Source organism: Nerophis lumbriciformis, linkage group LG25 (assembly GCF_033978685.3).
Source record: "Nerophis lumbriciformis linkage group LG25, RoL_Nlum_v2.1, whole genome shotgun sequence".
NCBI lineage: Eukaryota > Metazoa > Chordata > Actinopteri > Syngnathiformes > Syngnathidae > Nerophis > Nerophis lumbriciformis.
In genome coordinates this window covers 11,612,031-11,639,897 of record NC_084572.2, presented here as the reverse complement: position 1 = coordinate 11,639,897, position 27,867 = coordinate 11,612,031, and the positions used below count along the sequence as shown (strand labels likewise).

The 27,867-nt window shown below is 40.6% G+C and overlaps 1 protein-coding gene across 5 annotated transcripts in view; it reads right to left on the bottom strand.

The window, feature by feature from the left end:
- Nucleotides 1–27,867, bottom strand: part of septin9b (septin 9b) — a 234,122-nt gene that overhangs the window by 68,293 nt on the left and 137,962 nt on the right. The window contains exon 1 of one of the 5 annotated variants that reach the window (XM_061983717.1): nt 12,259–12,420. The exons of the other annotated variants lie outside the window; for them this stretch is intronic. The gene's annotated coding sequence lies outside the window, so the exon portion shown is untranslated. Of the gene's footprint in view, nt 1–12,258; nt 12,421–27,867 lie in introns of those variants that run through there. 5 annotated transcript variants of the gene reach the window in all.

The following is a 27,867-nucleotide window of genomic DNA, read 5'->3' as shown; positions in this document are numbered from 1 at the left end:
ATACTTTATTTTATTTTTTATTTTTTTCTCTACTGACTGTTAAGTTTAGTCCCTTTGAAATGTGTCTTTGTGGTGTCTCCTTCCCTTTGTTGTATAATAATTACAAATAGATTTTATTTGTTGTTCACTCTTCATTTAAATATATCTTAGAGTGCTACACTATAAACTAATATTTAAAACATTAAAAAGCTTAGCCATTAAAATAGATAAACAGACTAAAATAAAACACTATCAGGGAAGCATAAGAAACACAAACATGCAAAATGGTGGCTTTACTGACATTGTGTGTATAAGTACTTTTTGAGCACATTCAGCAATACTGTGATAATAACAACGGTCATGATAACAGTTAGTACCGGTACTCACAAATTCCAACTCAATAATACTAGCCTGTTGCTGTTGTCAGCCATGTTTTTGTTCACATTTGACTGTAATGCAGTCTTAACATTGGCATTTACCATGACTGGTTGATTAATTGATGGATCATGTCGACGGCGTGGGACTGTTGAGTAATAAAGCACGATTGAGTGCACTACTTTGACGCCACCAGCAGAGGCGCTCTTGATTCAGTCGCAAACTATTTTGATATCCAAAGAAAACGGGCACGGCTTCTGCTATAGCAACTTTACCTGGAAACATTATATAAATATAAATATATGCCACACACACATACCCCAACGCCCTTAACGTGAATCCCTTAGGGGTGATGGACGAATGGGCAGCGCCTGAAGAGCTGCAGCCTGCCACCATGGCCCCCATTCCCTCCCCTCTGTTGCTAGTCCCAAGATGTACGTTGTAATATGTATATGTGCTTTGCTATGGAGGTTTTTTCCCACTCCAGACTGGGCACCTAAGATTGTATTTTTTTACTCATCCTTCCCCAGCGTTTACCTTCTTACCATCTTTTACGAGGCACCTTGTGGCGACCCATCAGCGTTCCTGTTCTGTAACCCTGTACAATGTTTGTTTGTCTAATCTTGAACGGGTTTGTGCTGAAAACAAAGTTTTGTTGTACTTGTGCAATGACAATAAAGACCTACCTACCTACCTTATTCTGCTCAATGTGATACTTACAAGCAAACAGGAGTTCCGAACGGTGATTATATTTTTAAAACTTCAACTTTGTTTGTCGGTTCTGTAAACAAATGGTCGAAACAAGCACATTGCTTGAAATGTTTAGCTAAACCGCATCATGTAAACATGGCCTGAGGAATTGGTCCAACAAAAGGCAGCACAGAAGTGAGTGTCAGCCTACCACCTCCTGATCTAAGCAACTTTCTGCACGCTCTCTGACAACAGCATTCATATGCGAGACACATGGAGGGGGAAGTCACACGGTACCGCCAGAAGGGGAACTATTAAAACGACAAATAGCTCAGCAGTAAATCACACAAACATCAAGAATATGAAGTAGAAAACGGGCCGTCAGGCTTGCAGAAGGTTATTCTTCCCACTATCTGACACTTTATCATCATAATGGAACCTGGCTTCACATGATAGATATGAAATCAAATACACTTTATGTACAATAAGCTGCTTTATTAAGCATCTGGAAGCAACATTTTGAAATACTGTATGACATTTACTGAGACACCTCTACAGTCGAGTAACCCCGAGGTCCTACAATTTGGAAAATATGTGCTTCACAAGGGTGTTAAGAGAGGAACTTGTGTGGCCCGCCTGGATCCGCCCCCTTGATGCTCCCCGGGGATGAAACTAGGGTCCACGGTCCAAGAGACGAGCGCGCTAGCCAACAATCTAAAAGCCGTCCCCTTATCCTTGGTCCTGGCTGTTCCAAGGATACAAACATAAGACAGGTGTGTGTCTATTTATATCCCAATGAACCTTCACCCCCCCCCCCCCATATCTATCACCCATAACTATCTCAAGGACTCCAGAGTTAATTGAAGTCTGTCATTGATCACTATGAATTCTTTGAGGCTCCCAGGATAATTGATATGTAAGGGAGCAAAAGGCTTTGGGAGTGGAAAACTGGCTTCAGGCTTCCGGCGAGAACTCCAACTTCGTCTCTCAAAAGTATGCGACCAAGGCGGTTAATGCTCAATGAAATTGCATCTTGAATTACTCGCGTGAACCTTTGCCAAATGACCTACGACTGCTGTCCAAGCGAGTGCAGGAGCAGAAGAAAAACAGATTGTTGCTATCTTGACACAAGAGCTAACTACTTGTAGAAATTATCATTTAAAAGGTTGCTTTCACTCTTCCAAATAGATTTTCCTGTCGTTTATGAGACGACATTATATATATAAAAAAAAGCAGGTGAACCAGTAACCAGCGTAAGCATCCATTGGTCTAGTAATAGTCCGGCCACCATCTTTGAACTCTTTGACAGGATGTGCGACTGGCAGGCAGTTCCTGACATGGTCTCTTCTCTGCAGCGATATACTGTACTCTATTACTCTCCAATACCTTGGCACATATTTCTCTCCCTGAACAGGACAAGGCCATGTGAGACTCTCCACACATGGATGCAATTACGCTGAAGGACTAGGGAGACGCACGGTGCTGTGGGGCGGCCTGCTTGTTTGCTGTAAAACATGTTAAAGCTTCTCCTCTTTGCAGATATTTTAGCCTCCGGGGCCGAAAAATTCTAATGACACGCAACATTCTTAGGGACAAGAGTTAGAAATGAGAAATAGCTATAAACTCTCTGCACAGCACATCAGTTGCATTAATTGTTTTACAAAACCCAAAACCAGTGAAGTTGGAACGTTGTGTAATTCATAACTAAAAACAGAATACAATGATTTTCAACTTATATTCAATTGAATAGACTGCAAAGACAAGATATATAATGTTTGAACTGAGAAACGTAATTTTTTTTTGCAAATAATCATTAACTTAGAATTTGATGACAGCAACACATTGCACAAAAGTTGGCACTGGGGCATTTTTACCACTGTGTTACATGGCCTTTCCTTTTAACAAAACTCAGTAAACATTTGGGAACTGAGGAGACCAATTTTTGAATCTTTTCAGGTGGAATTCTTTCCCATTCTTGCTTGATGTACAGCTTAAGTTGTTCAACAATCCGGGGTATCTCCATTGTGGTATTTTAGGCTTCATAATGCGCCACACATTTTCAATGGGAGACAAGTCTGGACTACAGGCAGGCCAGTCTAGTACCCGCACTCTTTTACTATGAAGCCACACTATTGTAACACATGGCTTGGCATTGTCTTGCTGAAATGCTGAAAAAGACGTTGCATGGATGGCAAGATATGTTGCTCCAAAACCTGTATGTACCTTTCAGCATTAATGGTGCCTTCACAGGTGTGTAAGTTACCCATGTCTTTGGCACTAATACACCCCCATACCATCACAGATGGTGGCTTTTGAATTTTGCGCCTATAAAAATCCGGATGGTTCTTTTCCTCTTTGGTCCGGAGGACACAACGTCCACAGTTTCCAAAAACAATTTGAAATGTGGACTCGTCGGACTACAGAACACTTTTATACTTTGCATCAATCCATCTTAGATGAGCTCGGGTCCAGCGAAGACAACTGCGTTTCTGGGTGTTGTTGATAAATGGCTTTCGCTTTGCATAGGAGAGTTTTAACTTGCACTTACAGATGTAGCGACAAACTGTAGTGACTGACAGTGGTTTTCGGAAGTGTTCCTGAGCCCATGTGGTGATATCCTTTACACACTGATGTCGGTTTTTGATGCCGCACTCCCTGAGGGATCAAAGGTCACGGGCCTTGCCGCATACGTACAGTGATTTCTCCAGATTCTCTGAACCTTTTGATGATATTACGGACCATAGATGGTGAAATTCCTAAATTCCTTGCAATAGCTCGTTGAGAAATGTTCTTAAACTGTTCGACAATTTGCTCACGCATTTGTGCACAAAGTGATGACCCTTGCCCCATCCTTGTTTGTGAATGACTGAGCATTTCATGGAAGTTGCTTTTATACCCAATCATGGCACCCACCTGTTCCCAATTAGCCTGTTCACCTGTGGGATTTTCCAAATAAGGGTTTGACGAGCAATCCTCAACTATCTCAGTCTTTTTGCCACCTGTGCCAGCTTTTTTGAAACATGTTGCAGGCATCAAATTCCAAATGAGATAATATTTGCAAAAAATAAAGTTTTCCAGTTCGAACGTTAAGCATCTCATCTTGGCAGTCTATTCAATTGAATATACCGTATTTTCCGCACTACTAGCCGCACCTAAAAACCACAAATTTACTCAAAAGCTGACAGTGCGGCTTTTAACCCGGTGCGCAAATTGTGTGGATACAACGGGAGCACGTACGGTGAATATTCGCACCACAGGGAATGAGAAGTCATCCTTCACTGTGGTTCTAGCTTGCCATGCTAACTTCCACCCATGGTGATATTCAAAAGGAAGACCTTGCCAAAAGAGACCTTTCCAGCCGGCGTCATCATAAAAGCTAACTCGAAGGGATGGATGAAGAAAAGATGAGCGAGTGGTTAAGGTAAGTTTAAGTTTACGCGAAGAGGCCGGGTGGCTTTTTTCACGCAGCTCTGTCCATGTTGATATACGTATGTTTGTGATTGCACATTTGCGTACATTTTGGGAGTGAACAGAGTTGTTAGAACGCTGGTTTTTAATATATTATTAAAGTTTGACTGACCTATCTGACTGTTTTTTTGACATTCCTTTAGCGCAGTTAGATGCGGCTTACAACACGGGGCGGCTTATAGGTGGACAAAGTTTTGAAATATGCCGTTCATTGAAGGCGCGGCTTTTAACCCGGGGCGCCTTATGGTGCGGAAAATACGGTACTGTAGGTTGAACAGGATTAGCAAATCATTGTATTCTGTTTTTATTTACGATTTACACAATGTGGGAACTTCACTGGTTTACGGTCTTATAGAACTATGCTGAAATATTGAAATAAAAGTATAGTCTATTCTTGGAGATGATTGCACCAAATAGTACACCTTCATATGCTGCACAGTTCTGTGCTATACGTTTACCAAACAATCTGTCACTCCTAATCGCTAAATCCGATTTAGTTTTCTTCATTTCAGTAAGAGTAGCCTCCGCTTTTCGCCAGTCCCCTACAAGTTTCTCGCTTACTCCAAACTTTCTTTCTGCTGCTCGATTGTCGTTTTCTACTGCATATTTCACTACTTCCAGCTTGTAACCTGCAGTACCTACTCAGTGGCCTAGTGGTTAGAGTGTCCGCCCTGAGATCGGTAGGTTGTGAGTTCAAACCCCGGCCGAGTCATACCAAAGACTATAAAAAAATGGGACCCATTACCTCCCTGCTTGGCACTCAGCATCAAGGGTTGGAATTGGGGGTTAAATCACCAAAATGATTCCCGGGCGCGGCCACCGTTGCTGCCCACTGCTCCCCTCACCTCTCAGGGGGTGATCAAGGGTGATGGGTCAAATGCAGAGAATAATCTCGCCACACCTAGTGTGTGTGTGACAATCATTGGTACTTTAACTTTTAACTTTAACTTTATATGATTTCCTTTTCGGTGCCATTTTTGTTCAGCCCTTCTCAGTTTTTATAAGTTACTGCCAATGTTGAAATGATCAATTTTCATAGGTACGGAAGTAGTAGCAGGTAGCATCTTTTTTTTCACAATGCACTTCTGCCATGACCCGCCCCCGCCAAATTTTTATTGGTTGACGTGTGTGTGTGTGACGATTGCTGATATACGTCTAGTCTCTTACGTGAATGAGATAAATAATATTATTTGATATTTTACGGTAATGTGTTAATAATTTCACACATAAGTCGCTCCTGAGTATAAGTCGCACCCCCGGCCAAACTATGAAAAAAACTGCGACTTATAATCCGAAAAATACGGTATTAATAAATGCACTTAATTTGTATGGACGCTGTGGAAGAGACAAAAAATTATTTGAAAAAAACACGGAAAGCAAAACAAATATGTCTAAAAATATAAATGAGCTTTTTTACAGGATCTAAGAGCCTCCAAGAGTACGGTAATAAAACCAGAAAAAAGTTGCTGGATTTGTCGATAGTTGTTTTTTTTGAAAAAGACAATCTTGAGAGGTCTGAATAAATAAATGATAATAAATAAATAAATACTCGCTAAATATAGCGACAAAGTTAATAAACTGGCAACACGGATACCTCCTGCTGTGTCTTCTTATACTCTGGCAGACCAGGTGAGTTATTGCGTATGAGTTATGTTAAAAAGTAGAGTTACAATACCATCTACTGTATTAACGACAAGCTACATTCACAGACATTATACTGTTTGTGAGCAAGAACATTTGTGGTGGAATGTATGGAGAAACATTAAAGTTGTTTTAGTGTATTTCTGCCAACAAAGCAAACCCTCCACACCAGTGGACATAATAAAGCTGACAAAATAAAATATAATCAAAACAACCAGTCTTGTCGTCCGAGCCAGAATGTTCAGGCCATGCTGGTTGCAGGCCATCTAAATGAACTGTGTGACTGTGTTGATTGGATTACAAACAGTGAGCTAATCTGATTAGCACAATCAAAACAATGGCTGAGTGGCTTTAATTGACACCCATGCTGATAAAACTGCTGTGAGGCTAAACAGAATACAGAAGACTGCAGAGTCATTTAAAGTCTCTTCAAGTCGAGTGTGAGACCAAAACTATTCCTGAAAATGCACATGTGGCTTGTTAGTGCAAAGGAAGCACGAGCCTGCTCGGATGCCTTCTAGCAAAAACAAGGGGAAGAATTTAGCAAAACGACAACATGGCAATATTTCTCCAAAATAGAAGTGTCTGTTAAAACACTTTAAACACTTTGTTAGATACAAGAAGTGAACAGGTTATCATTGGTAAAACATGGATATTATATAAACTCTGTTTCTTCCTACTCCTTTTGGGCATGTTTAGTTCCTTGGTGTAAAAAAACTCAAATTAAGCTTTTTGGTCATTTAACTGTAGATGCAACTAAATAAGAAAGCAAGAAGAGGCACAGCGCAAAATAAAACAGCATAAAAGTACAGTGCATCCGGAAAGTATTCAGAGCGCTTTTTTCACGTTTTGTTACAGCCCTATTCCATTTTGGAATTTATTTTTGTCCTCAAAATTCTACACACAATACCCCATAATAACAATGTGTTATGTTTTTTTTCCCAATTTTTAAAAATTATTAAAAATGTATAAACTAAAAAAAAATCACATGTATATTAAAATATTCACAGCCTAAGCTAAGCTAAGTTGATGCACCTTTGGCAGCAATTACAGCCTTTAAATAGACCTTTAAATAGACCCTCCTTTTAGACCAGTTGATCTGCAGTTTCTTTTTTTTCTCCTCTGCTCCTCTCTTCCTTGTGGGGTGGGGGGTGGGGGGGGGGGTGGGGGGGGGGGGGGGGGGCACAGGTCCAGTGGCCATGGATGAAGTGCTGGCTGTCCAGAGTCGGGACCCGGGGTGGACCGCTCGCCGGTGCATCGGCTGGGAACATCTCTGCGCTGCTGACCCGTCTCCGCTCGGGATGGTGTCCTGCTGGCCCCACTATGGACTGGACTCTTACTATTATGTTGGATCCACTATGGACTGGACTCTCACAATATTATGTCAGACCCACTCGACATCCATTACATTCGGTCTCCCCTAGAGGGGGAGGGGGGTGTTACCCACATATGCGGCCCTCTCCAAGGTTTCTCATAGTCATTCACATCGACGTCCCACTGGGGTGAGTTTTTCCTTGCCCTTATGTGGGCTTTGTACCGAGGATGTCGTTGTGGCTTGTGCAGCCCTTTGAGACACTTGTGATTTAGGGATATATAAATAAACATTGATTGATTGATTGATTGAAGTCTTTTTGAAATATGATGCCACAAGCTTGGCTCGCCTATCTTTGGGCCGTTTCCTCTTTGCAGCACCTCTCAAGCTCCATCAGGTTGGATGAGAAGTGTTGGTTTTCACCCAGGATGTCTCTGTACATTGCTGCATTCACCTTTCCCTCTATCCTGAATAGTACCCCAGTTCCTGCCGCTGAAAAAACATCCCCACAGCATGATGCTGCCACCACCATACTTCACTGTAGGCATGGTATTGGCCTGGTGATGAGCGGTGCCTGGTTTCCTCCAAAAACGACGCCTGACATTCACGCCAAAAAGTTTAATGGTTGCATCACCAGAGCAGAGAATTTTGTTTCTCTTGGTCTGGGAGTCTTTCTGGTGCATTTTGGCAATTTTTTTAACGAAGAAATGGCTTCCATCTGACCACTCTACCTCCCTGACTAGACTAATGCAGCAATGCACAGAGACATCCTGGATGAAAACCAACACTTCACAACCAACCTGATGGATCTTCAGAGGTGCTGCAAAGAGGAATGGGTGAAACTGTCCAAAGATAGGTGTGCCACGGTTGTGGCATCGTATTCAAAAAGACTTTAGGCTGTAACTGCTGCCAAGGGTGCATCAACAAGGTATTGTGAAGTGTGAAGTGAATTACATTTATATAGTGTTTAGGGCACGTCCGACCGGTAGGAGGCTGCGGGGAAGACCCAGGACACGTTGGGAAGACTATGTCTCCCGGCTGGCCTGGGAACGCCTCGGGGTCCCACAGGAAGAGCTGGACAAAGTGGCTGGGGAGAGGGAAGTCTGGGGTTCCCTGCTTAGGCTGCTGCCCCCGCGACCCGACCTCGGATAAGCGGAAGAAGATGGATGGATGGATGGATAGCGCTTTTTCTCAAGTGACTCAAAGCGCTTTACATAGTGAAACCCAATATCTAAGTTACATTTAAACCAGTGTGGGTGGCACTGGGAGCAAGTGGGTAAAGTGTCTTGCCCAAGGATACAACGGCAGTGACTAGGATGGCGGAAGCGGGGATCGAACCTGGAACCCTCAAGTTGCTGGCACGGCCACTCTACCAACCAAGCTATACCGCCCCGAATTGGGCAGAAGCTGTGAAGTGCTTTATTTTCAATACATTTTCTAAAAAACCTTTTTACATTGTCATTATGGAGTATTGTCTGTATAATTTTGAGGACAAAAATGAATGTATTTATTCCATATGCCTGCAACATAAAATGTGGAAAAAGTGAAGCCATGTGACTACTTTCCGGGTGCACTGTAAATGGAATATATGCTTGCATTTTGCATAATTTAAATTAACTTAAAAACACAACATTTGGACACTAATGCAATTGTATTGTCTAAATGTTTTATTTGAATGCACATGAATTATTTGCTCAAAATTGGTAATAGTTTTTTCTAAAGAACCTGGTAATTGTGCCAGGGAGCACATCCTCGCTCATCTTTGCACTGGAGTATGCATTGACCCGATCACTGACCCTATAAACACCTGTGCTGCCTTTCAGGTAACCATCTGTGGTTAAGGTGAAGGAGCATAAGCGGTCACAATAAATATTATTGATAATCTGCATATATATATATGTATATATATACAGTGTTGGGACTAACGCGTTACAAAGTAACGCGTTACTGTAACGCCGATAGTTTCGGCGGTAACTAGTAATCTAACGCGTTATTTTTTATATTCAGTAACTCAGTTACCGTTACTACATGATGCGTTACTGCGTTATTTTACGTTATTTTTCATGTAGTATCGGATAGAAACAGAAGATCTGAGTGTGTTTTATTGCAGCGGTGGAAAAGAAAAGGCGTGCTTTGTGTGGGTGGGGGCGGGGGGGACTCCCATACCGCAGTTGAGGAGCGCAAGGGGCTAACAACCTTCACTTTACCCGGCAGTGGGTCTTTACAGCTGAAGGTGAATGACAAGACGGGCGGTTTGTTGCAACTTTGTGACTTTATTGGACGCAGCCATCCACATAGCTAGAGCACCTGCACGCACTCACTCACTGTCGCCGCTCGCTCACCTCTCTCGCCCACTCACTCACTGACGTCACTCACCTCACATGCTGTCATATCTTAAAGGGCCACACACACACACACACACACACACACACACACACTCACACACACACACACACACACACACACACACACACACACACACACACACACACACACACACACACACACACACACACACACGCACTCGCGACTCTCATAACAACTAACAAGACATCATGGCGATGCCGGAAGTCGAGTTTTTTTAACATGGAGACATTCTCAATACTTTTCTTGTGTCGAGCACAAAGAAAATAACATTTTATTTAAATGTAAGTTGTGTCTTGGATCAAAGATCCTATCTACTTAAAGTTAAAGTTAAAGTGCCATTATGTTGCAGCTATTTAAAATAGTTTTGTCAATTTGTTCTGGCCTGAAATAAATTGGCCCTTTGAAACATATCTTTGTCTTTGTGTGTTGTATGTAGACCACATTGCTTTTTGAGTTCAGTGATGCAAATGCATGTCAAGTTGATCAACACATTGTATTATTCTCCAGTGCAATAACAGTACTGAAATGAAGGCTAAAAGGGCATTAATAGGAGCCTTAAAAAAAGGGGGGAAAAAGAAGTAACTAAATAGTTACTTTTCACAGTAACGCATTACTTTTTGGTGTAAGTAACTGAGTTAGTAACTGAGTTACTTTTGAAATAAAGTAACTAGTAACTGTAACTAGTTACTGGTTTTCAGTAACTAACCCAACACTGTATATATATACATGATATATAATGCCATAATACTTTGTGATTAATCACGTGAGTTAACTGGTTATTTTTTACAGTAAACACAATTGATGGTACACGTTTAAAAGATATGAAAAACGTGTCTTGATCATTCTGGACCAGGGGTGTCAAACGTACGGCCCGAGGGCCGGGTCAGGCCCGCAAACATGCTTTATCCGGCCCGTGGGATGAATTTGCTAAGTATAAAAAGTACCCTGAATTTTTTGAATGAAAGAAACAGCTGTTCTAAATGTGTCCACTGGATGTCGCAATAGCAATTATTTGTATCTGTGTAGATGATGCTACATATATACAAAATAAACCACATGATGTTAGTACATCAGTCTAGGTTCTAGACTGATGTACTAACATCATTTTCCTAGACTCTAGGAAAATGATCAAACTACATGAATAACATCCTGTAATTTGAATGTATCTTGATAGATTGAAAATTAACACCAAAGAGTTGACTGATGAACATTATCACAAATTTTAATCAGAAAATATAAATAACGACAAATAAAGTATATATACTATTAACCGCAACAGGTTTATTGTAAAACAACAAACAAACAACAACATTATGATTTATACAATTTCAGAATGGGCTTTTTCTATTTTTAAACAAAAAAAAACAATCTGAAATTGTCTTTATTTTACACATCTCCGGTCCTCTCCAAGGTTTCTCATTGTCCCATTGGGTTGAGTTTTTCCTTGCCCTGATGTGGGATCTGAACCGAGGATGTCGTTGTGGCTTGTGCAGCCCTTTGAGACACTTGTGATTTAGGGCTATATAAATAAACATTGATTTATTTATCTATTTATTTATTTTTAAGTTATCGTGCCGTGATTTTACCAGTCCGGCCCACTTGGGAGTAGATTTTTCTCCATGTGGCCCCCGATCTAAAATGAATTGGACACCCCTGATCTAGACTATGATGACGGTGCAACGCCATAGAAATAGACAGGGACCTCATTTGTTGACCTGCTTGAACCAATCAACTCTTCCTGAACTTTTCAAATCAAAAGCAAGTTTGGTTGCACCCTCTAGAGCAGGATCATCACAAGTGTTGCACGGGAGGAACGAGAATTAAACAAGAAAACAGCAGCAAAATGTCACAAAAAGAGCAAAAAAGTAGTTAAAGTTGAAAAAAACACTAATATTAATACGCTTTGTCTGGGTTTTTTTTTTTTTTGAGCATATCTACATGGGTTGGCTTGATCCTGTTTATTAAATAATCAACAGGATCCCCACAGCCTTTGATTTTTCATTAAAGTTTGGACACAACTCTTTGGACTAAAGCACAACTTTGGAAGCAGAGTGATTATCCATGCATGTGCTGCAGATGAAGACACAATGGGAAGGGGGAAGGGGCGTGGGGGGTGAGTTGGCGGGAGGCGGGGGAGTGCTGGTTGTGACCCCTTTTTTTTTTTTTTTTTAAAGAAAAAAACGAAGAAAAAAAACACACACACAATGGGAATGGATAGCGAGGCAAAACATGACACTTTTTTTTTTTTACTGATCTCCAAGTTCACACTCCTCCAAAACTTCACCACGGCAGACACCTGACAAGCCCGCTGCAACGCCTCAAAGCACCGAGCTCTCCTCTTCCATTCCCCAATTCAATAAATCTCCCCCATCTTGGAGTTTTAAAGACCCCCAGAAATAATAAAAACACGCGCGACATCAACTCACCCAACCCTTTCCTGCTCTTCTTCTTCTCTTCCCTCTCCTGTTCTTCCTCTCACACTCTCCTTGCACACACTCCTCAATCACAAGCTCCAGCTGGTGGTGAGACTGGACTGACTGTGGCTGCCTTAGGCCCCGCCCCCTCACACACACACTGCGGGGTCATGTGACAGCCATCCCGAGTGGCCAAGGAAGGCCTATACTCTGGAGCCACACCCCTCATTCAAAGAAAGTGAATGGGGAACATTGTGGATGAGGGCCACAAATCATGTGTGTGTTTGTGTTTGAAAGTGTGTGTGCATGTGTGTGTGTGTGTGCGTGAGTTTTACATTAATCACAAGGAACGACATCAAGAGTGTGTTAATGTGTGTGTCAGTTGTCTGTGTTGTGTGTGTGTGTGTGTGTGTGTGTGTTCATCTGCTCAGTCCCTCAGACTTTGCTGTGTGTGTTTACATGTGTGTGCGAAAATGAAAGTGAAAAGTATGGCAAACCAGCTTAAAATATTCAAGCATCCTTAAAAACAAAACAGAGGAAAATGTGTTGGAGTGGTGGTTGCACTTCCTGTGTGGATGCTTACCCTAAATCAGGGGTCGGCAACCCAAAATGATGAAAGAGCCATATAGGACCAAAAAGACAGAAGAAAAATGCCTGGAGCCGCAAATATTAAAAGCCTTATATAAGTTTTATAATGAAGGCAACAAGTGTCTATTTTAGCCTACTATCAAAATGACTACTATACCAAAAATTAGAGATGTCCGATAATGGCTTTTTTGCCGATATCCGATATCAACCAATACCGATATATACAGTCATGAAATTAACACATTATTATGCCTAATTTTGTTGTGATGCCCCGCTGGATGCATTAAACAATGTAACAAGGTTTTCCAAAATAAATCAACTCAAGTTATGGAAAAAAATGCCAACATGGCACTGCCATATTTATTATTGAAGTCACAAAGTGCATTATTTTTTTTTAACATGCCTCAAAACAGCAGCTTGGAATTTGGAACATGCTCTCTCTGAGAGAGCATGAGGAGGTTGAGGTGGGCGGGGTTGGAGGGGCAAGGTTGAGGTGAGGGGGCGGAGGGGTAGCGGGGGTGTATATTGTCACGTCCCGGAAGAGTTAGTGCTGCAAGGGGTTCTGGGTATTTGTTCTGTTGTGTTTATGTTGTGTTACGGTGCGGATGTTCTCCCGAAATGTGTTTGTCATTCTTGTTTGGTGTGGGTTCAGAGTGTGGCGCATATTTGTAACAGTGTTAAAGTTGTTTAAACGGCCACCCTCAGTGTGACCTGTATGGCTGTTGACCAAGTATGCATTGCATTCACTTGTGTGTGTGAAAAGCCGCAGATATTATGTGACTGGGCCGGCACGCAAAGGCAGTGCCTTTAAGGTTTATTGGCGCTCTGTACTTCTCCCTACGTCCGTGTACACAGCGGCATTTGAAAAGTCATACAATTTATATTTTGAAACCGATACCAATAATTTGCAATATTACATTTAAAAGCATTTATTGGCCGATGATATCGGCAGGCCAATATTATCGGACATAAATACAAAAAACAAATCTGTATAAGTCTTATAATGAAGGCAACACATGACATAAGTGTCTATACTGTATGTATGTACATAATTTATCCATTTTTTTTTTGTTGAGTCCTACGAAGTGTTTAAACTGAAAGTTACAAAGTGTTTGAACTGAAAGTATTGTATTTATTACACACCAGCTGTTTAGTTGTAAGATGCATCTTAGTTGTAGTTTTCAAAACCAAATCTGGACATCACGATGTAAAATTGCTAATGCTAATCTTCAGGATGTCTATGGCAAATCCAATGCAAATTAGCATCCGGCTAGCGCATTTTGAAAAGTGGAGACTTACTGTGCATTTGAGCACCTTCTTCTTGCTTGGTTAGCATGGAAAATTGCAATGTTACCTAAAGGCAGTCCAACTAAGTCCGCTCTGAGTGCTTGACTGCTTGTTCCCTGGCCAAGTGCTTGAGCCAGTGCCGAGGTGGCAACCAGACGCGACGTCACGTGCAACAAATAAATCGAAATATGACACCGTTTGATTTTACTTGACTTGGTACCCAGCAGTAAAGACAGACTTTGGTTGAAATCTGTAAAAGTACAACATTCGGTACTACTAATCCCTAAATACTGTACGGTAATATAGACTCTCTCTCACACACACTTCTTAAACAAGTGTTAACTTCTAAAAATACTGCAACTTGTTCGATGATGATGATGAGCTGCTGTGCAATGCTCTACAGTAATTTGTATTTGTTATTTTAAGTCCATTTAGCCATTTTTATGCTTGAAAAACATTTTCAAATGAGCTAAAATATGAAATATTCTTTACTATCAATAGGCCGTAAAATTGGACACAAAACAACCGTGACATGAAAATTGCAATAGTGAAGTGTTGAGTAGCAACTGCACAGGTTTGACTTGCACAATGATGTATTAATAACGGTAATTTATTTTGAAGACACTTTCTAAAATATAAGCAACTATAACCACAAAAATAAACACAATATCAAATAGAAAAGTCAGAAATTGTTAATAGCGCTCTTGAATTGCATCAGTTTAGATGGTGCCGGTGAACACGTGTGGCCTTGAGTGCATTTTATTGATGTTATTAATCCATGTTGCATAGTGGTTTAAATCAGGGGTTCTCCACTGTGGACCCACATTTTCCCATGGTCTTGTAATTAGTGACCCACTTTCACTTAAGTCAAAACAAGCATTTTTTTTGTTTGTTTTAATATTAGCCTATTTTCTTTTTCAAACAAACCACATAATTACATGTGTGACGAGGCAATGACGACTACATACATACCTTTGGATAACGACATAAAAGTAATGAATAAAAGTACATTTAGATATCAAAATGGCGCTAAATTAAGTATTTTGAGATTTCACTTACATTTTTCATTTTTTCATTTATTTATTTATTTCAGGCAATGACATAAAAAAGTACAAAGTTGACAACACATAATACTAGTGCAAAAGGTAATGTATAGTATGTAATGCATGATTGTCCAGTTTTGCCTGAAAGGGAGTGTGAAGAAGATCACTTATTTAATACCACCCCCACATCTGTGAATTGAGTATTTATTGTATCTTAAATATCAAAATATGTTTATTTCAACATAAAAAAAGAATACCGTATTTTTCGGACTATAAGTCACAGTTTTTTTAATAGTTTGGCCTGGCTTCAGTGCAACTTATATGTTTTTTTCCTTCTTTATTATGCATTTTCGGCAGGTGCAACTTATACTCCGGTGCGACTTATACTCCGAAAAATACGGTATATAAAATAATTTTATATACACCGTATTTTTCGGAGTATAAGTCGCACCGGAGTATAAGTTGCACCTGCCGAAAATGCATAATAAAGAAGGAAAAAAACATATAAGTTGCACTGAAGCCAGGCCAAACTATTAAAAAAACTGTGACTTATAGTCCGAAAAATACGGTATTCGTTTTTTTATGTTGAAATAAACATATTTTGATATTTAAGATACAATAAATACTCAATTCACAGATGTGGGGGTGGTATTAAATAAGTGATCTTCTTCACACTCCCTTTCAGGCAAAACTGGACAATCATGCATTACATACTATACATTACCTTTTGCACTAGTATTATGTGTTGTCAACTTTGTACTTTTTTATGTCATTGCCTGAAATAAATAAATAAATGAAAAAATGAAAAATGTAAGTGAAATCTCAAAATACTTAATTTAGCGCCATTTTGATATCTAAATGTACTCCGAAAAATACGGTATATAAAATAATTTTATATACACCGTATTTTTCGGAGTATAAGTCGCACTGGAGTATAAGTTGCATTTTTGGGGGGAAATGTATTTGATAAAACCCAACACCAAGAATAGACATTTGAAAGGCTATTTAAAATAGATAAAGAATAGTGAACAACAGGCTGAATAAGTGTACGTTATATGAGGCATAAATAACCAACTGAGAACGTGCCTGGTATGTTAACGTAACATATTATGGTAAGAGTCATTCAAATAACTATAACATATAGAACATGCTATACGTTTACCAAACAATCTGTCACTCCTAATCGCTAAATCCCATGAAATCTTATACGTCTAGTCTCTTACGTGAATGAGCTAAATAATATTATTTGACATTTTACGGTAATGTGTTAATAATTCCACACATAAGTCGCTCCTGAGTATAAGTCGCACCCCCGGCCAAACTATGAGAAAAACTGCGACTTATAGTCCGAATAATATGGTACATCTGTGAATTGAGTATTTATTGTATCTTAAATATCAAAATATGTTTATTTCAACATAAAAAAAACCCGAATAAATACAATAATTTGATATAATGTTTTGACCAGCTGTTTAACTTTCAGGCCCCGACCTACCAGTTAATAAGTCACTAGTTTACATTATTCACGTTAGTGGTTTATATTACAGTGTTTCCCTACCTTTACTGAGCCATGGCCACATATTAGAAAACATATCCCAGCATACCAAGTCATTACTTATTCTGTTGTATCAAGGGCAACAGGTGGATACACAGAGTAACTATGTGCTTCCTGCCATCTGGTGGAAGTGTATTGAATAGTTCTGTATGTCACTATGCTTCGCCAGCATAGACAAATGAACAAATATACATTCTATCCATCCATTTCCTACCGCTTGTTCCTTTCGGGGTCGCGGGGGGTGATGGAGCCTATCTCAGCTGCATTCGGGCAGAAGGCAGGGTGCACCCTGGACAAGTCGCCACCTCATCGCATGCAGGGCCAACACCGATAGACATTACTGTATTTGTGGTAAACAAATAATCATTTTTGCACAGCTTAAAAGAGAAAAGGGATCATTTCCCAGGACACACTTGATTATCTCTCATGGTGGCGCACTAATGTGCCGAGGAATAGTGTTGTTGTTTTTTTATAGCTGACTCTATGAGTGGACCATATAGGACAGCGTTTCTTAACCATATCATATCTTATGTGGGATCTGAACCGAGGATGTCGTTGTGGCTTGTGCAGCCCTTTGAGACACTTGTGATTTAGGGCTATATAAATAAACATTGATTGATTGATTGATATCATATCATATCATATCCATAATTAGGGATGCGAGCGACCTCTAGAGGGCAACCAAAAAATATCTGTTTCTCAGCTGTGGACCGTATTGGCAGTTGTAATACACTTTTCCACTACTTGTGGCAGTTATGACATCCATCCATCCATCCATCCATATTCTACCGTATGTCCCTTTCGGAGTCGCGGGGGGTGCTGGAGCCTATCTCAGCTGCATTTGGGCGGTAGTCGGGGTACACCCTGGACAAGTCGCCACCTCATCACACGGCCAACACAGACAGACAGACAACATTCACACTGATATTCACACACAAGGGACCATTTAGTGTTGCCAATCAACCTATCACCAGGTGCATGTCTTTGGAGGTGGGAGGAAGCTGGAGTACCCGGAGGGAACCCACGCAGTTACGCGGAGAACATGCAAACTCCACACAGAAAGATCCCGAGCCCAGGATCGAACCTAGGACCTTCGTATGACAGTCTCAAACAAACAGAAAAAGTCTGGAACTAGAGTCATAGAGAAGTTTCTTAAGCGCAAAAAATATGACTACATCGGTGAAGCTGTAATTTCATTTGCACTTTAATAGTTTAGTAAACAAACATTCATTTTAAAATATTATTTCTTTATTTTAGCACAGTATAATTGCATGTAAATGTATTTGACAATTATTCATGAGTCCATTCTAAAGCAATATATTTGGTTAGTACTTATTTTTCTAATCAGCCTGACCCAAGCCTAAGGTGTATGTGTTGAATTGAGAAATAATCTTTGTGATAAAGAAAAATGTTCACACTTTATTTGTGTGAAACAATGATTATACTTCTTTATTCAAACTTAAATTGAATTTAATGCAATTTTTTTGACTAAAAAAACATTTCACATAAAAACAATTGTTGAATAAATAAGTTTTCCAATGCATCGTAACAAATTTAACATAAAGATGAATGTTTCCTGGCACATTTAAGGCTGGGATTTGATCCCAGTACAAATGTTTACCAGCTCAAACCTAACATTGTGCGCCACAGAGGACAAAGAGAATATTTGGGAAAATTATACATTATATTATTACAAATGACGGAGTGGGAAAGGGCTCAATTTCATATAAAGCGCTCTGTCATTCATTAATTAGCATTTGACATGCGATTATTCAGCAAACACGGCCCCCCACAGATCATGGGGCCCTAAGCACATCTTGGGATTCTTCGTAATGTAAAGCATAGGGCGGCGTGTTGGTTCCCCATGGAGACTGCCACGTAGACAGCTCACTACATGCTAGAGAAAACTGTTTTCTAATCGCATAATGGATGGTTTATGGCAGGGGTAGGGAACCTATGGCTCTAGAGCCAGATGTGGCTCTTTTGCTGACTGCATCTGGCTCTCAGATAAATCTTAGCTGACATTGCTTAACACGATAAGTAATGAATAATTCTGCAGGTAATCACAGTGTTAAAAATAACGTACAAAATATAAAACATTCTCATGCATTTTAATCCATCCATCCGTTTTCTACCGCACCGGTTCAAGAAGTCGCATTAATGGTAAGAAGTATTTTATTTATTATAGGTTAGCTTTAGAATAACAATGTTATTAAAAAGATTAAGAGACTTATTATACTCTAAAAATGTTGGTCTGACTTAAAAATGCACGCATTTAGTTGTATTCAGTGTTAAATAATATTATATGTCTCTCACGGAAATACATTTTAAAATATTTGACTTTCATGGCTCTCTCAGCCAAAAAGGTTCCCGACCCCTGGTTTATGGTATTTCCAATTGCATAATCGATGGTTTATGGCAGGGGTCTTCAACATTTTTGAAGTCACAGACCCCCACACTGATGGAGAGATGGAGCGAGGACCTCCTACCTTTATAAAATGATATCCTGAAGGGACCTTGTTACTGCGCAATATTAAGATATTCAACTCATACAGTACTAATAGCTTGCTGGAAACTAGCCTGCTTATCACTCGCTGATAACTAGCGCCTTTAACCGCGAGCGCCTTTAATCGTAAGCTGGCAACCACCCCCATTAATTACTACTTGGCAACTAGCATGTCATTGCTAGCTGGTAACTAGCATGCTAATCGCTAGCTGTCAACTAGCATGCTAACCAGTATCTGGCAACTAGTTGCTTATCACTAGCTGGCAATTAGCGCCGCTAATCGCTTGCGCCTTTAATCGCTAACTGGCTACTAGCAACCGTTATTTGTTAGTTGGCAACTAGCACGTCGTTGCCAGTTCGAAACTAGCATGCTACTGTAATTGCTTGTTGGGAACTAGTCCGCTTATCACCAGTGTTGGGTTAGTTACTGAAAACCAGTAACTAGTTACAGTTACTAGTTACTTTATTTCAAAAGTAACTCAGTTACTAACTCAGTTACTTACACCAAAAAGTAATGCGTTACTGGGAAAAGTAACTATTTAGTTACTTCTTTTTTTCTTCTTTTTTTTTTAAAGCTCCCATTAATGCCCTTTTTGCCTTCATTTCAGTACTGTTATTGCACTGGAGAATAATACAATCTGTTGATCAACTTGACATACATTTTTATTTTCCTTTTAACATAATTAATGAAAAACAGTGCAACATAAGAAGGCATTCCTCCTTTCTTTAAACTTGGACCAATGACCATTAATAAAAAACAAGTTTAAGTGCAACATAAGAAGAAACATCATCTTCCTTGAAACATAGGTAGTGAAATAAAGGCTGACATCTGGAGTGATGCTGCTGTCTTCCACACTTGGAGCCATGGATTGTAGAATACTTGTTTTCAGTGGCAGGATCATTGACACAGATGGTGAAGTTTTAGTGCTCAGTAGAGATGTAACACTTTTGAGGGGTTTAAGCACCTGGAGGACCTCATCTGCCACTCTCACATCATCATCAGACAGGGTGACATTTGTCTTCAGGGTGTTGTGGGTCAATGCAGAGTATATAGCTGCCCGCTGCTCCAACATATCATAAGTGGAGTTCCACCTCGTTGGGACATCATGTATGAGCAGGCAGCTTTAGCATTTCTTGCTTTGTCTTAAGCACATGAGCAGCTGTTGTGCTTGGGTGGAAGTAAGAAACCTTCCTGATCCTCCCAAAGAGGCGCTCCATCCTATTGACTGAGATTCCCTTCTGTGATGCCAAATTCACTACATGTGCAAAGCACCTATCTGTGGTCCCAGTCCTGCCTCATTCTCTGTAATTATTTGATTTTTGGCATTATCACGTGTGACTGGGATATCTTTATCTTCCATTCCTCCACTGTTTGTGTCAGTACCTGCGCAAGGTGACTCTCGTAGAGGGGGCGTGTCTTCTCATCTCCCAGTCTGCTGTGATGAAGTGAGCGCTTATAGTTCCGCTGGACGTCCACCCGTCTGTCATGAGCGCAACAGCTGATGCTCGGGATAGTTCATCCACAACTTTTTTCTTCTCCTGCTCATAAAGATCTGGCACAATCTTATTGCTGAAGTGGTTGCGCAACGGGATGTCGTAACGTGGTTCAAGCACGTTCAGCATGTGTTTAAAACCCTCGTTTTGCACAACCGAATCTGCACTTATAAACACACCGATTCAATGGCGCTGGGCGTTCAAGCTCCTCCGTTATTGCGCTCGCCATGACCACGCTGTGTGTGGACTGAACGTGCCAACAACTTTTTTTTTTGTTTCATATATCAAACCGCGGATCAAACCTCCCCCCCCCCCCCCACCCCCACCCCCCACCCCCCACACACACACATAGACCGCGCCTCTTTTCTTCTCTCCGGCTTGTGACAGAGGAAGATTCAGAAGAACGACACCGCAGCGCTTCTGTTTCTAGCCGATACTACATCAAAAGTAACGTAAAATAACGCAGTAACGCATCATGTAGTAACGGTAACTAAATTACTGAATTAAAAAAAATAACGCGTTAGATTACTAGTTACCGCCGAAACTAACGGCGTTACAGTAACGCGTTACTTTGTAACGCGTTAGTCCCAACACTGCTTATCACTAGCTGGCGGCTAGCACAATTAATCGCAAGTAACTTTAATTGCTAGTTGGCAAGTAGCGCGCTAAGTGTTAGCTGGCTACTAGCATGCTATTTGCTAGCTGTAAACTAGCGCGCTTATCACTGATTGATTGATTGATTATTGTTTGATTGATTGATTGAAGCTTTTATTAGTAGATTGCACAGTACAGTACATATTCCGTACAATTGACCACTAAATGGTAACACCCGAATAAGTTTTTCAACTTGTTTAAGTCGGGGTCCACGTAAATCAATTCATGGTAAACTGGTTGGCAGTTAGTGACGCTAATCGCTAGCGCTGCTAATTGCTGGCTGGAAACTAGCACATTTGCAACGAGATGGCAGCTAGAGCAGCTAATCACGGTTGCAGTTAATTGCGAGCTTGAAACAAGTAGCGCTAATCGCTAGGTAGCGCATTAATCGCTAGATGGTAACTAGCATGCTAATTGATAGCTGTAAACTAACACACTTATCACCCCCTCTGCGGACCCCCTTGGAGTTGTGCACCCTGTTGAAAACATCTGGCATTTGATATTTCCAATCGCATTGTGTGTTAATCCAATTTTTAAAAAGCCAAACACAATTACATGTGTTTTTAGAAAGCTTGTTTAAGGCACTTCATGCAATCATTTGTTCAAAAAAGCTGGCACAAGTGGCAAAAAAGACTGAGAAAGTTGAGGAATGCTCATCAAACACTTATTTGGAACATCCCACAGGTGAACAGGCTAATTGGGAAGAGATGGGTGCCATGATTGGGTATAAAAGCAGCTTCCATGAAATACTCAGTCATTCACAAACAAGGATGGGGCGAGGGTCACCACTTTGTCAACAAATGCGTGAGCAAACTGTCAAACAGTTTAAGAACAACATTTCTCAACAAGCTTTTGCAAGGAATTCAGGGATTCCACCATCTACGGTCTGTAATATCATCAAAAGGTTCAGAGAATCTGAAGAAATCACTGCACGTGAGAGTAATGAACGTTGAATGCCTGTGACCGTCGATTCCTCAGGCGGTATTGCATCAAAAACCAACATCAGTGTGTAAAGGATATCACCACCTGTGCTCAGGAACACTTCAGAAAACCACTGTCAGTAACTACAGTTTGTTGCTACATCTGTAAGTGCAAGTTAAAACTCTACTATGCAAAGCAAAAAATATTTATCAACAACACCCAGAAACGCCGTTGTCTTCGCTGGACCAGAGCTCATCTAAGATAGAAAGTGGAAAAGTGTTCTATAGTCTGACGAGTCCACATTTCAAATTGTTTTTGGAAACTATGGACGTTGTGTCCTCTGGACCAAAGAGGAAAAGAACCATCCGGATTGTTATATGCCAAAGTTGAAAAGCCAGAATCTGTGATGGTATGCGGGTGCATTAGTGCCCAAGACATGGGTAACTTACACATCTGTGAAGGCACCATTAATGCTGAAAGGTACATACAGGTTTTGGAGCAACATACTGTATGTTGCCATCCCAGCAACGTCTTTTTCATGGACGCACCTGCTTATTTCAACAAGACAATGCCAAGCCACGTGTTACAACAATGTGGCTTCATAGTAAAAGAGTGCGGGTACTAGACTGGCCTGCCTGTAGTCCAGACCTGTCTCCCATTGAAAATGTGTGGCACATTATGAAGCCTAAAATACCACAACGGAGATACCCAGGACTGTTTCTCAGTTCGAACATTAAATATCTTGTTTTTGCAGTGAATTCAATTGAATATAAGTTGAAAAGGATTTGCAAATCATCCCCGTAACGGACAAGCGGTAGAAAATGGATGGATGGATGGATGCATTCTGTTTTTATTTACGAATTACACAACGTGCCAACTTCACTGGTTTTGGGTTTTGTATTTCTGTAGTCACATTCAGTCAAATGCAAGAAAACAATGGCCCTAACATATAATGAAAACCAAATCAGGACATTCTGGAGGCAAATAAAGGAAGTATTCATCAAAGGTTGCATGTGGTGGCCTGATCTCAAGCTAATAGAGCACGTTTCACACTTCACACTTCACACAAGTCAAGGCCGAGCAAAGCTTTTCCAAACTTCAGGCAGTAGCACTGACTTCTTGGGAGTTTTAGCCAAGTAATAAAAATGATGGTAATATTTACAGTTTTGTCAAATGTTCAAGTACTTGCACATATTCTACAGCAGTGTTTTTCAACCACTGTGCCGCGGCACACTAGTGTGCCGTGAGATACAGTCTGGTGTGCCATGGGAGATTATCTAATTTCACCTATTTGGGTTAAAAATATTTTTTGCAAACCAGTAATTATAGTCTGCAAATGATGTGTTGTTGTTGTTGAGTGTCGGTGCGGTCTAGAGCTTGGCGGAGTAACCGTGTAATACTAATTGCTTTGTGGATGTCGGAAACGGCGGGAGGCAGCATGCAGGTTAAAATTAAAAAATAAACAAAAGTGAATTATAGTGAATTATATTTATATAGCGCTTTTCTCTCGTGACTCAAAGCGCTTTACATAGTGAAACCCAATATCTAAGTTACATTTAAACCAGTGTGGGTGGCACTGGGAGCAGGTGGGTAAAGTGTCTTGCCCAAGGACACAACGGCAGTGACTAGGATGGCAGAAGCTGGGATCGAACCTGTATGTCAGAGTTTGTTGGTGACGAACCCCAAGATGCAGAGATGACGGCAGGCATTGAGCGAGAAAACATGATTTAATTAAACACTATGGCAAAAAAACAAACAAAAGGGTAACAACAAAAGGCGCGCACAAGGCGGAGAACAAACTTGGCTATGAACTAAAATAGCACAAATGCTAACTGTGGACAAGAAACAAAAACACTTACTGTGACACGAAGGAACTATGACATGAGCAGAGTGAACAAAAGTAGACAGAGCTACAACGACAAGTATTATGACAGGTAGTAGTGACAACAAGTTTTAGCGACAATGACAATAATCCAGCAGTGACTGGAGGGTAGGGCAGGTATAAATAGCAGCTGGCTGATTGACACCAGGTGTGGCCAGGTGCCAATCAGCCACAGCTGAGGGGACACAGCACTCAGGGAGACAAACAGGAAACAGAACCAAAACAAGAGCGCTGACAGGAAATACTACACACACAGAGGAAAAACTAAAACACAACCAAACTGTCAGGGGCAAGCCTGACACTGGAACCCTCAAGTTGCTGGCACGGCCACTCTACCAACCGAGCTATACCGCCCAAAAGGTGACTTCCCCTAAGAAAAAGGCATTGAAGCTTAGGGAAGGCTATGCAGAACGAAACTAAAACTGAACTGGCTAAAAAGTAAACAAAAACAGAATGCTGGACGACAGCAAAGACTTACATTACAGCGTGTGGAGCAAAGACGGCGTCCACAAAGTACATCCGAACATGACATGACAATCAACAATGTCCCCACAAAGAAGGATAGCAACAACTTAAATAGTCTTAATTGCTAAAACAAAGCAGATGCGGGGAATAGCGTTTAAGGACGACATCATACTGCTACAGGAAAACACCAACAATACAGGAAAAGCCACCAAAACACTACACACAGGAAAACAGCAAAAAACTCTAAATAAGTCAGGGCGTGATGTGACAGTACACCTACTTTGAGAGAAGAGCTATAGTGATGCATGCTTGGTTATGCTTTAAAATCGTATCCAACAATTGCGACAACGACTTTTTACTGTCAATCGTTTTTTATTGATTTCTGCTGGTGGTGTGCCTCCGCATTATTTTAATGCAAAAAATGTTCCTTGGCTCAAAAAAGGTTTGAAAAACACTGGTCTACAGTATATAAATGGCTGTCGATTATATGGATCTATATTATTATTATTTGAGGAGGTTTATTCAAGCAACAACTTGAGACAATTGAGTTAAGGAGGCAAAGACAGTTTTAATGTCCAGTGACACTGAACCCCCCACCAGCAGTAAAATGTATATTCCCACAATAAATCCTGCTTTTATCAAGCAAAATATTTCCCGTCGAAGCTTTCAAGAAACAATTATTAGTGTTATCAGTACAAAACTCATGACCACCAGGGTTTGACCTTACTATTTCCTTGTGGGAACTAAAGATCAAACGTGTCAGAGTTACTTTATTAGTCCTGGTAAGAGCCGAAGAAGCACAGCTTTGAACTAATTTATGATAAATAAATTGAATTTGGATGCGGGCTTGGTTCACCCTGAGAGGCAGACGGGAGAAGAAAAGCACTCACAGATGGTGAGGAGCGATGGAGCTCCATTTTCCATCGACAAATGTCAACTAGGAGTCAGATGTTTTTCTAATGAAGTAATCTCCTCGCGGTGCAAAGTAGGAATGATTGGCTTGCAGAGGGTGTAATATGCACTGATGCCACCAGACTCCAGTATTGGCCCAGATAGCTGAGAGCCAACCAGAGAAGAGCACACTTGGAGCTGATTAAAAGAGTCACCTGGGCCGAGTGGCCGGTGACACTTTCCGGCTTGACGTGTCAGAAAAAAAAAATACAATAAAAAAATAAAAATAAAACTAAGTAGGCGGAGCTGGTGGGAGAGGTCGGTAAGGGTGAGGAGCAGAAATGGAGAAGGAGGGAAGAGGAGGAACATCTGGCACAGCAAGCATATCTCCAGGGAAGATAGCAGCGTCTGTCAGAGACTTCCTGTTGGGTTTTTTTCGCTGAGGCAGCGGTGCTCCCCTGTGGTGCAAATGGAGACAGCATGTGTGTGATGGTGCATCTCATTGCCCTCAAAAGTGGCCTCTTTACTCACTTCCATGGCTGCAATCCAATTTAACAACGTAGTTTGCAACATAAACTGGAGACTAGAGATGTCCGATAATGGCTTTTTTGCCGATATCCGATATTGTCCAACTCTTAATTACCGATACCGATATATACAGTTGTGGAATTAACACATTATTATGCCTAATTTTGTTGTGATGCCCCGCTGGATGCATTAAACAATGTAACAAGGTTTTCCAAAATAAGAGAACAGCTTCAACTCAAGTTATGGAAAAACGTGCCAACATGGCACTGCCATATTTATTATTGAAGTCACAAAGTGCATTATTTTTTTTAACATGCCTCAAAACAGCAGCTTGGAATTTGGGACATGCTCTCCCTGAGAGAGCATTAGGAGGTTGAGGTGGGCGGGGTTGGGGGGGGGGGGTATATTGTAGCGTCCGTCCCGGAAGAGTTAGTGCTGCAAGGGGTTCTGGGTATTTGTTCTGTTGTGTTTATGTTGTGTTACGGTGCGGATGTTCTCCCGAAATGTGTTTGTCATTCTTGTTTGGTGTGGGTTCACAGTGTGGCGCATATTTGCAACAGTGTTAAAGTTGTTTATACGGCCACCTGTATGGCTGTTGATCAAGTATGCATGGCATTCACTTGTGTGTGTGTGTCAAAAGCCCTAGATATTATGTGACTGGGCCGGCACGCAAAGGCAGTGCCTTCAAGGTTTATTGGCGCTCTGTACTTCTTCCAACGCCCGTGTACACAGAAGCGTTTTACAAAGTCAGAAATTTTACTTTTTTAAACCGATACCGATAATTTTGAAACCGATCATGATAATTTCCAATATTACATTTTAAAGCATTTATCGGCCGATAATATCGGCAGTCCGATATTATCGGACTTCCCTACTGGAGACGGACGGATTTAGCTGGGCAATGAGGGGGTGAACGGACGCAATCAGAATTTATTTATTTATTTATTAATCTTTTTGGCATCCGTACTATCACATAAAGGCAAGGAGCAAGGTGCGGCCGGTGTTCTGTCGAAATGAGCTGCTTCGTTGAAAAAAATACCGCTTGCATAATGCGATAGCGGTGTTTATGGATTTACGCTACCGCATCAAAAAAATGCTACCTTAAGTTTCGAAACGACTATTTAGATATAAAAAAAGGCTCCCACTGTTGAATGGGTATTAGACTTAGACTTAGACAAACTTTATTGATCCACAAGGGAAATTGTTCCACACAGTAGCTCAGTTACAAAGGATGGAAAGGATAGGGATGGAAAGAATCGTAGACACAAGGGCACAAAAAGAGGGCGAAAACAAAAGGTATAAAGTAGACTAAAAAATGTACCATAGTAAATTATTTAGTTATTTCTTTGATATAGAGGTAGCACATTCTGACAGGCATAATCAGCCATTAATTAATGCTACCACTACCGCTCGGTTGTCGGGCATGACTTTTATTGTTATTTCATTCCACGGTGCACACGCTCCCTTGTTTATACTTCCATTGTTTTCACTGAAATTGCTATTGCTTATTAAATGTAGATGAAAATGAAAATGTGGGCTAAAATTAGTCGCATCAAAGTGAACTTCCTCACACTGTAATTGTCTACATGCTTAAAAAAAAAAAAAAAAAAATATATATATATATATATATATATGTATATATATATTTGTATATATATATATATATATATATATATATATATATATATATATGTATATATTAGGGGTGTAACGGTACGTGTATTTGTATTGATCCGTTTTGGTACGGAGGTTCCGGTTCGGTTCGGTGGTGTACCGAACGAGTTTCCACACGGACATATTAAATAGC